A 14,172-nucleotide genomic window follows, 5' to 3' on the forward strand; every position below is an offset into this window, starting at 1 on the left:
CAGGAAGATTGACAAGAAACATCCAAGACGAAAGACAATGACGCGACAAGTGACACAAGAGACACACGGCTTAAATACACAAGGGAGGTGCAGGTGATTGGAAACAGGTGGAAACTATTAAGACAATCACAGGGGGTGACATGACAAGGCAGGAAGTGAAGTTACCCGGGGACACGAGTGGCAGAAAACTACAAAATATAACAGGAAGTGAACCACACCGTGACAGCACTAAGTGCCAATATACAAATACAATAGATTATATTTCTTCACTACTTGATACTGGCCTGTGCACCTGTGCTTGGTAATCCAATCATGTAAATCCCAGGCCTAGTCCATGTGTTGAATGAAATATTTCATCAACACTTTATCAATGTGTTTACTGTTGTTTTGTGGCCAAAAATATGACACGATAGGTAGCCAACGCAATGCAGATCTCACCTCTCAGAACAGTTCTTTAATCAGAGGTTGTATAGATAGATAGATAGATAGATAGATACTTTATTGATCCCTCAAGAGGGACATTTTGGTATCACAGCAGCATGTAAAGGGAAGAAAATCGAATAAAAAGATACACATTATATACAATATAATAAGATAGAAATATTAAATTTTTAAATTAAATTAAATAAACTAAAACTGAAACAAAAGAATAACCTTCCAAAAGAGACAATAATAATAATTTGTAAAAGCAGAAGAGGAAGAGGAAGCGCAGCAACATCACATCAGTACAGGGTTATTATTGTCATTATTTAGCCAGGGATGATTTATTGTAAAGTGTTGCTGCACTGGGCAGGAATGATCTCCTGTATCGGTCCTTGTGACAGCGGAGCTGAAGGAGTCTGTTGGAGAACGTGCTCCGCTGTCTGTTGTATATGGTTTAAGAAAATGTATCTTAAAAACTCATCAGGAACTTGAAAGGCACACACAAAAGAGAGCAGATCAGAATGTGTGTATGCAGCAAACATTGCTATATTGTGTTATTGAATGAATGAAAAACACAAGTAGTTGTGTTTGGAGGAAGGGAAAACAGAGCTGAACAACAGTTTCAGACTAAAACAAAATGTAAACCAGCAGATTCAAACACTACTTTGCACATATGATTTTAATTATCATTGTACTTACTGTTACTCGTGTGGCTTGTGCAACTGTTTACAAATATTTTATCATATTATATTTAACAATTTGTGTGTCTCACCCACAGGCTGGGATGACAAATATCCTCTTTCCCCCTGGACGGCTGGATTTTATTTTGAGAAAACGTGTAGCTCCTCATAAAAAAGCCCAGTTCCATCATTGCCCACACGTTTAAGAAACACAGCCTTTCCACATCTGTGTTGATGCTGTGGGTTAGCACACTTTTTTTTCCTGCATTCTAATTAATTGGCACTGCAGATCCCTGCAGTATCGCTGAGACTCCTGGTTTTATCTCACACGCTAAGACACTGACAGCTGCGGCAGTCTCTGAGGCAACAACACAACAAGTGTTGCCTGTGTGTGTTGGGGTCGGGGGTGGACATGTTTTAGTAGGTGGTGGTGGTTGATTTAATAAAAATAAATATATGAATCCATTTGGTGTTTTGTTTCTTCCAAAATATTTCCTCAAACAAGAAGCCCATGTTTCTTTTGTACGTTTGATTTAATCATGACATGGAAACTGGGCTCTGTTTTTCCTCCTCTTCTTGAGTCAAACTACAGTATGCCCGATTCTTCTTTACTTGCTATTTAAAGCAAAAAAAAAACCCGACTGAGCAAATCCTCATGAGGCATGTAGTAACAAAGAGGGACACAGTCTGCGTAATAATTAGACTAGCAGAGTTTATACATATTTGGCTGGAATGTCACACTTACCATCACAATGTGCATTTTTGTAGATCAAATTCCAGGAGACTTGAAGTGTCATTACGGTTTGAGTAGTAGTAAACTGAGATAATTTAGGATTTCAGGCTGCCAGGGCATCCGACATATTAAATTTATAACTACATACCTTTTTTATGCAGTACCTGAAAAACAATATTAGAAAAATAAAATCCAACAGATAATGTTTGTAATAATGAACACGTCTATAGAACATTAAACTCTGTAGGACGATGAACAAGCAATGGCAAGAAAAGTACTCACACTACTACCCCTACGTACCGTAACTGGAGTACATGGTGTTTGTGTTAGTCCCTGAGGCCGTTTTTGGCCCGATTATAAAAAGTGTAGTATCTCTGTAAGTATTTATTTTCTGTGGGATGAAGTTATATGATGTGAAATATCACTATTATATGTTACTGGTTAATGTATAAATGAAGATGGCGCACTGATTTTTTTTTGATTTTCAGAATCTTAACCATAAAACATGGAGAAACCAGGCTTAAAACTCATCTAGGTCAAAGTCCAGGTTTTGGACAATATCTGTGGAAAAGTTTTACTTTAATGGAGTGAAACAGAACAAATCTAGAGAGGCTTTATTAGAGAGTTCAGACGGAAAAAAACAACAACAAAAAAACGTTAAAACCAATAAACTATTTACATTATTTACACAGGGCAAATCATTTTTTTATGGTTAAATGACAAAAGTAAGTGAAAAATGATGATTGAAAAGTGAAGATGCTATTTCCGTGGCTCGTGATTGTTTGCACTTTATTCAGGGAAGGTTTGAACACATATGATAGAGATATCTACGGTGGCCCTGAAGTGCAAAACACAATGGCAAATAGGAACGCTATTGTGTTTTCCTATTTGCCGTTGTGTTTTTAGCATGTTGCTTCAATCGATGGTATATAAAATGTTCAGTTTGGTAGTGATTTTTTGCAAGAAAGAAATTTCATATATTTATTTATTACTTGAGTTGGATTACGGGGATTTTATGTATTATTTATACATCAACATAAAAATGCCGGATAAATTATACTTAATGATACTTACTAATATGATGCCTTTTTTTGTACTTTGTTCTCCTTGGTAATTAAAGCTTCAATATTTAAAGGATAGGTATTGTTAGAATGTTTTTTTCCAGGTTTCAGGAGAGCATCCCTATAGAGCATCACTCTACAATTACAATGAAGTCACATTAACTCCAACAGTTCCAAGCAATGTTCGGATGAAGATTTCTTAAACATTAATTCAAAAGGGCAAGGCAAAACAATTTAATTTGTGTAGCACATTTCAACAACAAGGCAATTCAAATCGCTTCACATAAAACCATTAATAGCATCCAACATGAAGCAAGGAGATTTACAAACAGCTAAGAACATTGATTGAAAGAAACCGTCATTAAAAACTAGAATAGTATTTGCAGTATAGTTTAAGGATGTCTTTAAGAATTCCGAGAAAAACTGAAAAACTGAAGGCTGCTTCTCCGTGTTTAGTTTTTACTTTAGGAACATAGTAGACCAGTCCTAGACAACCTAAGGGTTTGTGGCGGTTCATGAGGTATCAGCAGATCAGAAATGTACTTTTGCCCTAAACCATTCAGTGCTTTATAAACCAACAGCAGGATTTTGTAGTCAATTCTTTGTTTGACAGGAAGCCATTGTAAAGACCTCAGAACTGGAGTGATGTGATCGCCTTTCCTGGTCCGAGTGAGGACTCGAGCTCCAGCGTTCTGGATCAGCTAGCTTTCTGATATTTTTTTTACATGTCTCTGTAAAAAGTAAGTTACAGTGGAGTCTGTTGAAGATAAATGCATGGACAGCTTTTTCCAAATTTGGTTGAGACATGATCCTTGATATATTCTTTAGGTGATAGTAGAATGAATTTTTTAACTGTCTTTATATAGCTGTTCAGGTTGAGATCAGAATCCATAATTACTATCTTGATTTGTGGTTTTTAACATTTTAACAGCTGACTTTCAATCGTTCATCTTTGTTAGGAAACACAACTACTTCGGTTTTATTTGTGTTTATTGGAGAATTTTTTGACACATCCAGTTGTTATCTGCATGAATATGAAAAAAGTTTGTTGTATTTACATAATCTGAGGTAATCTAGCCATGGGATAGACCAGAGGCCGGGATGCTGAGATTAGATGAGGCATATCTCCCCCTTTGGGAGTCCAGACACTGTTGGTGGTGGTAGAGAAGTTGCTCCACTCTTTCGATGTGCCAGATTCCCCTGCTGATTGGAGGTGTCAGGGGTGGTGTAGGGTTAGGTCTGGTGCTTGCTGAAATGACAACTGACAGCAACAGAGATGAGAACAGCTTTTAACGTTGACAGCCCTGACACGATTGGTTTACAGAAATGGTGCCTCCAATCAACTTATGGCATAGACAGCGGGGCAGGAATTAGCTTCTCCAGTCTTGACTGACTGAATTTACGCCTAAGCTTCATTTAGCTGAAGAGAAAGTACGTATTCTCTGTCTTTCAAGATTCGACAAGAACAGCTGTTGTCTTGGTCTAACCAAGTTTCAGTTAAAAGTCTAGATTGTGCCTAACTAAAATTGTCAGGTCCTGACTGTGTTTAAAGCTTTATTTACTGCATTTATTTGGTCAGGCAGACAATGAATGAATGTTAGTTTTGTGTTGGAAAAACTGCAATAATGTCATGTCAAGAAGGGGTGTTTAGACAAAACAAGACTATGTATCGTTTGTACAATAAGTTGGGTGTATTACATGTCAGCTGAGAGAAGATGACCGCTCAGGATATGAAATCTGTGGGACATGTATGTCCGGTGTCCAGAAGGCCACTCAGTGTCTGATTAGGATTAGATGTATGAAGAACATGACGGCCCTTGTACAATGAGATCACTTTGCGCAAAACCTTCCTGTTTATCATATCATATCCCAGTATATATGTCGTGGCTGGAAAAGAAGACCTGCGAGCAGGCATGACTTGTATGTGTGTCAACTCTGTCTCCTGTTTTTGATGATTTACACCGGTGTCGAGTATTCATTTTTCTAACAGTTTGAAATCACACTTTCTTGTTTTCTTGCTCTTCTGAGTTTGTATCCTTATGGTTGAATGCACTTATTGTAAGTTGCTTTGGATAAAAACGTCAGCTTAATGAAATGTAATGTATTGAGTGGTGGTGGAAGCAGGTCATCGGAGGCAGTCCCTGATGATGGTGTCGGAGGCTCTGCCTCTGCTCTCCTTAGGTGGGGGCATCATTCCCATCTCTACAGTGGTGCTTTGTGGTTGTAACTTGTTAGGATTCCTTTGTTTTTTGTCCTTGGGAATGAGAACAGACGAATGACGCAGATGGAAAAATAAGTTAGAGGTAAACAATCTTACCCCTGACTTGTTTGTTCAAGCAAACTATCTGCCTTAAAAAAATGCCTGCGTCAATTTGTAACTCTGGTAGAAATTGTTGATTTAAATGTATTGAGTGGTTAATACATGCAGTGGACAGCCATTTGTTCAGGGCAAACCGCCTGCTCAATCTTTCATCTCCTCCTCTGATTGGAGGGCCACTAATAAACACCAGAGCATTGACAGAGCGGACTGTGTTTAACAGATCAATAAAGTCTCGCTTCAGAACTTCAGACTCTTTTTTCACAATATCACAGCCTCCCGTATGCACAATGATGTTCTTCACCGTGGGATGGTCAGCTACGATGTCCATGATCCTCTTTCGGAAAGCAGACTATTTGGGTATTCTTGCTGCATATCGTTCGGTCATTAACTTCTCCTGTGGCCTTTTACGTTCACATTTTCTCTCATTCCTTACCCTGCTTTGAGAAGACAGTTGATCCAGATCCAGATCAAATTGATATTTAGGATCCTGCGTTAATGGAGAAAATCTGTTTTGGTCTAGGCGTGTTTTTTTCACTTTTTTTTTCTTTTCTCAGCTCTCCATGGCTGTGCCCTCCTTAGTGTAGGGACGGAGGAGGAGGAGGAGGAGTTCTGCGTGGTAGGGCAGGCTAGCGAGTCGCATCACAAATCTCAGGGCACTGGGCTCTGCCTGTTCTCCTACAACCTGGGGGTATGATTTCCTCTTCAGCTTTGCACCAAGAGAGTTCCAGGGTGGACTACAATTTGAAGATTGAGAGTCAGAGCAAAAAATATGTTTTGTACTTGTTACGACATAGAATAAAAGATTCCTATTGGCCATAAACTAGCGCCAAGGAGGAGCATGTCCTCTCGGCGCAATACTAGATCCAATCACACACAATGTGTGGTGTCCTGACATTAATGAAAAAATAACGAACAAAGCGTGAGTGTTGTATAGTCCATGGTGTGTCTCTGACTCATTCTTATCAAAGTGGTTGTGCCTGGTTGACAATTTATGCTTTGTTTTCTGACCTCGCTTTCCTCAACCAGAATAAGACAGTAACTCCCTAAATCAGCAGTAAGAAAAACGTTTTTGATTATTAGAAGGAACTTACCGAAAGCCAGGGGACGACGGCCACCTAGAGGTGAGAATAGGCAAAAGGCAGACCTCGCCTTCTCTCTCCACAGTCAGTTGATTAAGGGATGCCCTTTGCAGGAACCCAAAGAGAAGTGTACGGTCCCTCACCTCATATCGTAGCCTCCCACTCCTGTGGAGCCTCTCTCCCTGATTCACATAGATTAGATTAGACAGGCTGTCCCTGAGTGATCCTCTTAATTCCCACACATTCAAAAGCAACAGCAGCAACGGGCACAGAAAAGGTCAAAAGACATGGGGCCCTTTGGTACAAAAAAAACTCCTCAGCTTTAATATCCTCGATCTCTCCAATAATGAAAATACAGGGAATAAAGCCTCCCCAAGGTGCAGCTGTGAACTATGAGCAGCAGACGAGGCTTAATCCTTTCAAACACCTACCTAACAATCCTGAATCCTTTTGCGTTGCGTCCTTACAATAAGAAGGATTATAAAATCTATTGTGAATGCTGTACATGAAAAAGAGACACTTTTTAGTGGGCTAAAATGTCAAAGCTTTGGAAAAGGATAAATTACAGTGCCGCTGTGCACAAGGGTTGAATGTAATGAAAGTTACACAATGGAACACATGTTCTCTACTACTGTTTATATGCAACAGGATGAACACCGCGGTGAGGTCAAGTTGGGGTTTTGTCTTGTCAGTTCCGGTTTTATTTTGAAAAATTAACCTTCCTCTCAATTCAGATCACTTGCTCTTCCTCATGCGTCACCAGTCAAATTGTCTTCCCCAATTCCTGATTGTGTCCACCTGTTTCCCATTGCCCTCATGTGTCTTATACAGTGCCTTGCGAAAGTATTCGGCCCCCTTGAACTTTTCGACCTTTTGCCACATTTCAGGCTTCAAACATAAAGATATAAAACTGTATTTTTTTGTGAATAATCAACAACAAGTGGGACACAATCATGAAGTGGAACAATTTATTGGATATTTCAAACTTTTTTGACAAATAAAAAACTGAAAAATTGGGCGTGCAAAATTATTCAGCCCCCTTAAGTTAAAACTTGGCAGCGCCACCTTTTGCTGCGATTACAGCTGTAAGTCGCTTGGGGTATGTCTCTATCAGTTTTGCACATCGAGAGACTGAAATTTTTGCCCATTCCTCCTTGCAAAACAGCTCGAGCTCAGTGAGGATGGATGGAGAGCGTTTGTGAACAGAAGTTTTCAGTTCTTTCCACAGATTCTCGATTGGATTCAGGTCTGGACTTTGACTTGGCCATTCTAACACCTGGATATGTTTATTTGTGAACCATTCCATTGTAGATTTTGCTTTGTGTTTTGGATCATTGTCTTGTTGGAAGACAAATCTCCGTCCCAGTCTCAGGTCTCTTTCAGATTCCATCAGGTTTTCTTCCAGAATGGTCCTGTATTTGGCTCCATCCATCTTCCCATCAATTTTAACCATCTTCCCTGTCCCTGCTGAAGAAAAGCAGGCCCAAACCATGATGCTGCCACCACCATGTTTGACAGTGGGGATGGTGTGTTCACATCACCCTGAAGCTGTGTTGCTTTTACGCCAAACATAACGTTTTGCATTGTTGCCAAAAAGTTCGATTTTGGTTTCATCTGACCAGAGCACCTTCTTCCACATGTTTGGTGTGTCTCCCAGGTGGCTTGCGGCAAACTTTAAACGACACTTTTTATGGATATCTTTAAGAAATGGCTTTCTTCTTGCCACTCTTCCATAAAGGCCAGATTTGTGCAGTATACGACTGATTGTTGTCCTATGGACAGACTTTCCCACCTCAGCTGTAGATCTCTGCAGTTCATCCAGAGTGATCATGGGCCTCTTGGCTGCATCTCTGATCAGTCTTCTCCTTGTTTCAGCTGAAAGTTTAGACGGACGGCCGGGTCTTTGTAGATTTGCAGTGGTCTGATACTCCTTCAATTTCAATATTATTGCTTGCACATTGCTCCTTGGGATGTTTAAAGCTTGGGAAATCTTTTTGTATCCAAATCCAGCTTTATACTTCTCCACAACAGTATCTCGGACCTGCCTGGTGTGTTCCTTGCTCTCTGCGCTTTAAACAGACCTCTGAGACTATCACAGAGCAGGTGCATTTATACGGAGACTTGATTACACAGGTGGATTCTATTTATCACCAATAGTCATTTAGGTCAACATTTGATCATTCTGAGATCCTCACTGAACATCTGGAGAGAGTTTGCTGCACTGAAAGTAAAGGGGCTGAATAATTTTGCACGCCCAATTTTTCAGTTTTTTATTTGTTAAAAAAGTTTGAAATATCCAATAAATTTCGTTCCACTTCATGATTGTGTCCCACTTGTTGTTGATTCTTCACAAAAAATTACAGTTTTATGTCTTTATGTTTGAAGCCTAAAATGTGGCAAAAGGTCGAAAAGTTCAAGGGGGCCAAATACTTTCGCAAGGCACTGTAGTCTGTGTCTCCCTTTGTCTTGTGCCTGAGTGTTTTGATCTTCCGTTCAGCCAAGTGTGCCACCACAGCAAGCCTTGCTTGTTCTTAGATGATTTAACCTTCATTCTTTTTGTAAGTTTTCTGAAGAATAGTCTCGAGTTTTTTATAGCATTTTTGGTTTTCCTCCTAAGGGAGTGATTTTGAGTTTATAGTTCACGATTACTAGGTACTCCTGTGAAAAGTGATTTTCCGTTCATAGATCATTTCTTCTTCTTCTGTAGAATTTTCATAGCTGCTTATTTTGTCACTCAGCGTGGGAGATCCTAATAAAGGCGGCTTAACACGTTCATCCTTCTGCATCTGAGTCCTCTTTAAAGTCCAGGTCTGACTACACTCAATGCATATTTACAAACTGGCTGACCATTTGGCGGAAAAGCGGTAGTGTTTCAGAGCACCGGATTCAGAAGACTTCTTATTTTACTGCAGCATGGTCTGACAGTCTGCCCCGGTCAGTCCCGGTTCTCATGTGCGTCCCCTCCCTCCAGGGAGCCCAGCAATACGGTGTGGTTCTCCAGCATGATGTCCGCTCCTATTGGGTTGTGGCTGGAGGAGGAGACTACTGAGCTACGCTTTCCTACTCTCCCTGTAATTCCAAACTGGCAGCGAAGTTGGATCTGATTCTGTTTACGGTGGGCTGGTTGCTGCCGGAGGCCCCTCTGGATTTTCTCAGCCGGATTTCATTTCACAAGCAAGCGGAGTAACTGCTTGGAAATAGCCAATCTTCTCTCTGATAGTATACTCTAGATCATTTAGAGGCATCAGTGTTACCCTAAATGTAATGTTTCAATATAAAATGGACAATAAAATCCATAATTTTCCGAATGAAAAGACTTGCAATCTACTGAAAGTCTGGAATGAGCTAAGGAAACATTCTTTAAAATAACCTATGTAGGTGCTCAACCTGTTACCAAGGAGAACTGGAAGAGAGAAGCGTAAAATCCTTGTTGTGTCTATTTCAGTGCGTGCAGATGTGAGCGCTGCAAAGGGACCAGCATGCTGGCCCGTCTTTTTAATTAGCCTGCTGTTTATCACGGCCCTGTAATTGCTTTTGTAGTGATGTCACCGGTGCATAATGAGTAGGGAGGCGTTATGCCGCGAAACATGACAGACGCTCGGCTCCTCTCTCCATGGACACGTTCGATGGGCGATGTGGGGGAGGGAGAGAAAACATCAACAGGGGCAGAAAGAATAAAACAGAGGGGCATCATCTGAAATAGGATGGGGCAATATTAAGCTCTCACAAGTGGAAGTTTTTTGGGGAGCTAAAACCTCTTGTTGTCTTGCCCCGGACAGTGACAGTGAATATCGAAGGAAATGGGAAATCTCTCGCTCACTAGGACATTATACAAAAGGTTTCCTTCACATCTTTAATCACAATGTCAGTATCCACCCACCTATGATCATGCCAGCGGGATTGCACATGCTTAAATGGACCTTGAAAATGACTCCTTGGATGGCCCTGTGTGTGTCTGTGGAGCTCTACATGTCAAAGACCACCGGCCCTGCCCTGCTTTAATAAATCTGAGAGACTTGGGGATGAAAAGGCATTTTGTACAGAAAATAGTAAGACAGTGATAAAAACATGCATAACGCTGATACAGTGAACCACACACTAAGCTAACAACCAGGGTGGAAAGAGTACTGAAGATGTACTGTTACATTGCTTAAATTGTACTCAATTACAAGTAAAAGTACTAGTGTTAAAAAAATACTTAAATACTCAGAGTACAAATTACTTTTTAAAAGATGGATGTTTTATTGCATAGTCAATAGCGGACATTCGATGTATAAAATTCAAATTCAAAGCACATTTCTCAGACGAACAATATAGAACAAAAACAGGCAATTTTATGGTGTTAAGAGAAAAATGCGGCAATCACAAAAATGACCGGAACACATGCGACGCAAACATCCAAACACATGCAAGAGAGAAACGCTACAGGTTCACTCAAAACACAACGGAAGTTCGCAGGCCACTAGTGGGTCTTGACCTGTGGGAAAGTGGATGGACTATGGGAGATCGACCATACTAATGACTGAGAAGAAAGTTAAGGTCCTTTATTTCTTTTTTAAACACTTGATGATTATGCGGTAATCATAATCATCATTCTTTCTTTTGATAACTTTCTTCTCCTTCCATTTCTTTCTCAAATGTTCAGTCCCCGTGCCTCCACGGAGGCTGTTCGTCCCGGAATCGGTCAGGTCCCGAGTACATCAGTGGGGCCACGCCAGCCAGTTTGCCTGCCATCCCAGGGTCCCTACGATGAGGAACGACATGAGGGACTTTGTGTTGGCCTGACCAGTTTGTCCCCGCAGCAAGGCCTCTTACCGTGCACCCGCCGGGCTTCTCCAACCCCTTTCTGTTCTTAGCCGCCCCTGGTCCCACGTGGCCTTTGACTTTATGTCTGGACTACCGTCCTCCCGGGGTAGGACGGTGATATTAACCGTAGTAGATCATTCAGTAAGGGGGTGCACCTGTTGGCCCTCCCCAAACTCCCATCGGCGTCAGAGACGGCAGACCTCCAGATGAGCCATGTGTTCTGGCTCCATGGTCTTCCCCAGGATGTGGTCTCGGACCGAGGACCTCAGTTAATATCCCAGGTATGGCGAGCATTCTTCAAGGGGTTGGGCGCCTCTGTCAGTCTTTGGGTGATAACCAGAAGAGAGACTAACGGGCAGACTGAGAGGATAAATCAGAGCGTGGCGTCGGCACTCCGCTGTGTGGCTGGCAGGAACCCGTCCTCCTGGAGTCGGTTCCTCCCATGGCTCGAGTATTCCATCAACTCCCTGGTCAGCTCTGCCACAGGTCTCTCCCCCTTTGAAGTATCACTGGGGTACCAGCCACCGCTGTTTTCGGCACAACAACCAGAGGTGGCAGTTCTGTTGGTGCAGGCTCCTCTGGACAGATGTCGTTGCATCTGGGGAGTCGCTAGAGCCGCCCTGCTCCAAGCGGCTGAACATGGCAGCCGGGGGGCCAACCGTCGGCGGAACCCAGCGCCAACATACCACCCGGGCAGAGAGTTTGGCTGTCCGCCAAGGATCTCCCCCTGCAGTCGGCCGCCAAGAAGCTGGACCTCCGTTTCGTGGGTCCCTTGGAGGTCACGAGGGTGCTCAGTCCTGCGTCACTGAGGCTGAGACTACCGGCTTCCATGCGGATCCATCCCGTGTTTCACGTATCGAGGATTAAGTCCGTCGCCCACAGTCCCCTGATGCCTCCTGCCCCTGTCCCGCCTCCACCTACGTTTGTGGACGGGCAGGGTCGGTTGAGGGTTCGCCGACTGATGGACGTTCGGGGGCGAGGGTACCAGTTTCTGGTGGAGTGGGAGGGCTATGGCCCGGAGGACCATAGCTGGGTGTCCCGCCGGCTCATCATGGACCCGGGGCTTCTGACCGCCTTTTATCGGGCCCATCCCGAGAAGCCTGGCAAATCGCCGGGTGGCTCCCTTGGAGGGGGAGGTATTGTTATGGCTCGGCCAGCCAGAGAGTTACGCGCCTGTTCCTCGGAAGCTTCCGCTCTTACGCCGTGTTTTCGGCTGAACATAAACTCTATCTGGTGTCGTGCACTTGGGGTCGGAGACAAACCATAACATTTTGATTTTAAAAGTAGCGTTACATGGTGTAAATTGTACTCTTGAAGAAAATACTCATAAAAGTACAAGTACCCCAAAATGCCATTGAAATTTACTATACTGTTTAAGCATTATTTTAAGGAATCGGAACAGTTCTAATAAAAAAAATGTTCTGTGTACAGGTTTTAGCCTTTGATTTGGATATTAAAGATGGAACTGTCTCCGGTATTTGTGATGTCACTCCTCCTCTGATCGGTCGTCTCAGTCAGTAACTACCAAAAACACGTGTTGCATGTTGACGCTAAAGGTCCAGTGACTGAAGCGCTGCCTCGTTGATGAAGTCTGTGTTGATGTTGTGTGTTAGTTTTCTCATGCCAGAGGTAGCACCTCGAACAAGGCAGTAAAACAAACTGGCATATGAGTCTACTGGCACATTTACACAGGCACAAAGCACTCTAGCTCTTCTCTACCAAATGTATCAGGACTGACAGCTGCTCGCCTCCGCGCTGCTGCCAGTTGAGATTGTTTAAGTGAACTTTGTTCGTCTAGCCGAGAAAATCTGCGCATATGTTCAGCCTGCCGTGTGTCGCCCTACCCACCCTCTCTCCTCACTCCCTACCTTACCAGAAGCCAGCCGTTATCTTCCTCTTGACATTTGTAGATGCCAGATAGCTGTCTAATATACTGTTTCAGATATTGGCTTAGGGTGTGCGTGGGGGGTTTTGGGCGGAGGAGGAGTGTGTGTGTGTGTGTGTGTGTGTATGTATTGGTGAGGGCTAGAGCTGTGAGATTGCAGCTGATATCGGAGTAAACAGGAATCACATTCTTTATTGTGCGAGGGGAGCTAAGATGCCTCCGATTGTTACGGGGGCCTCATTCGCAGGTCGAAGGGGAAGATAAAGGAAAGTTCTTAATGTCAATATGAATGAGCCCCCCATTCCCCCTGCACCTTTCCCTGGTTTCTTTTTTTAATATCCTGTGTGCATGCTGCAAGAATAAGAATCTGCACCTTATCTAGTAAGTATTATTGAGCCCAAAACATCTTGGATTTTTATTTTCTTTACTCAAATGCAAAATCTTTAGATTGGAGATCCTAAGATTATTAAAGAATGTAGCGATATTCATCAAATTGAAATTAATACTAAAATCAAACCGGAGAACTGAGACAAAAACAGCATATAAACTGCATATTCACATGCTCTTGACAGAACTCAAAAAGCAAAGGCCTAAAAAATGGCTTGAGGCTGAAAAGGCTATAACTGTTCCCACCTCCATTAGTGGACCCTCCACAAGTGCTCAATAGTACGTTTATCACAACACAGAGACAGTACAAGTATACCCAGGTTTACGAACTCGTTCGAACAGAGTCAGAGCAGTTGGATCAGTCAAATCCAAGAAGGAGCAGACAGGGTGTTAAAAGGGAGACCGGAATAACAAGTAACAGGGTAAACTGCCGTGCCTCCTGTCTGTATCATGTGGTAGGGGCGTGTCTCTAAACTGAGCTCATCCACACTCCCTACACAGTCCGTCTGCCGTTCCCAGCCTAGATTCCCCTGTCATCCCCTAACTGTCTCCTTAGCGGTTTTTCAGGCAATAAAGAAGATCCTTCTGTACTTCCTGGTCTCATGCATTTGGGTCTGCCACCACATATCGTAACAATGGAGAGCCTGGCAATTAGTCAAAACACTAAAGAAAGTCAGTGCACAATGCGAATACCACGGTCACATCGACAAACTAAATGGTCCTAGTTGATTTTGATGATAAAGCATCGGCAATGCTTGTGGCGGTCTTTCTTTTAGTATTGCCACAAAAATTGTAATA

Source organism: Gasterosteus aculeatus, chromosome 21 (assembly GCF_964276395.1).
Source record: "Gasterosteus aculeatus chromosome 21, fGasAcu3.hap1.1, whole genome shotgun sequence".
In the NCBI taxonomy this organism is placed as follows: domain Eukaryota; kingdom Metazoa; phylum Chordata; class Actinopteri; order Perciformes; family Gasterosteidae; genus Gasterosteus; species Gasterosteus aculeatus.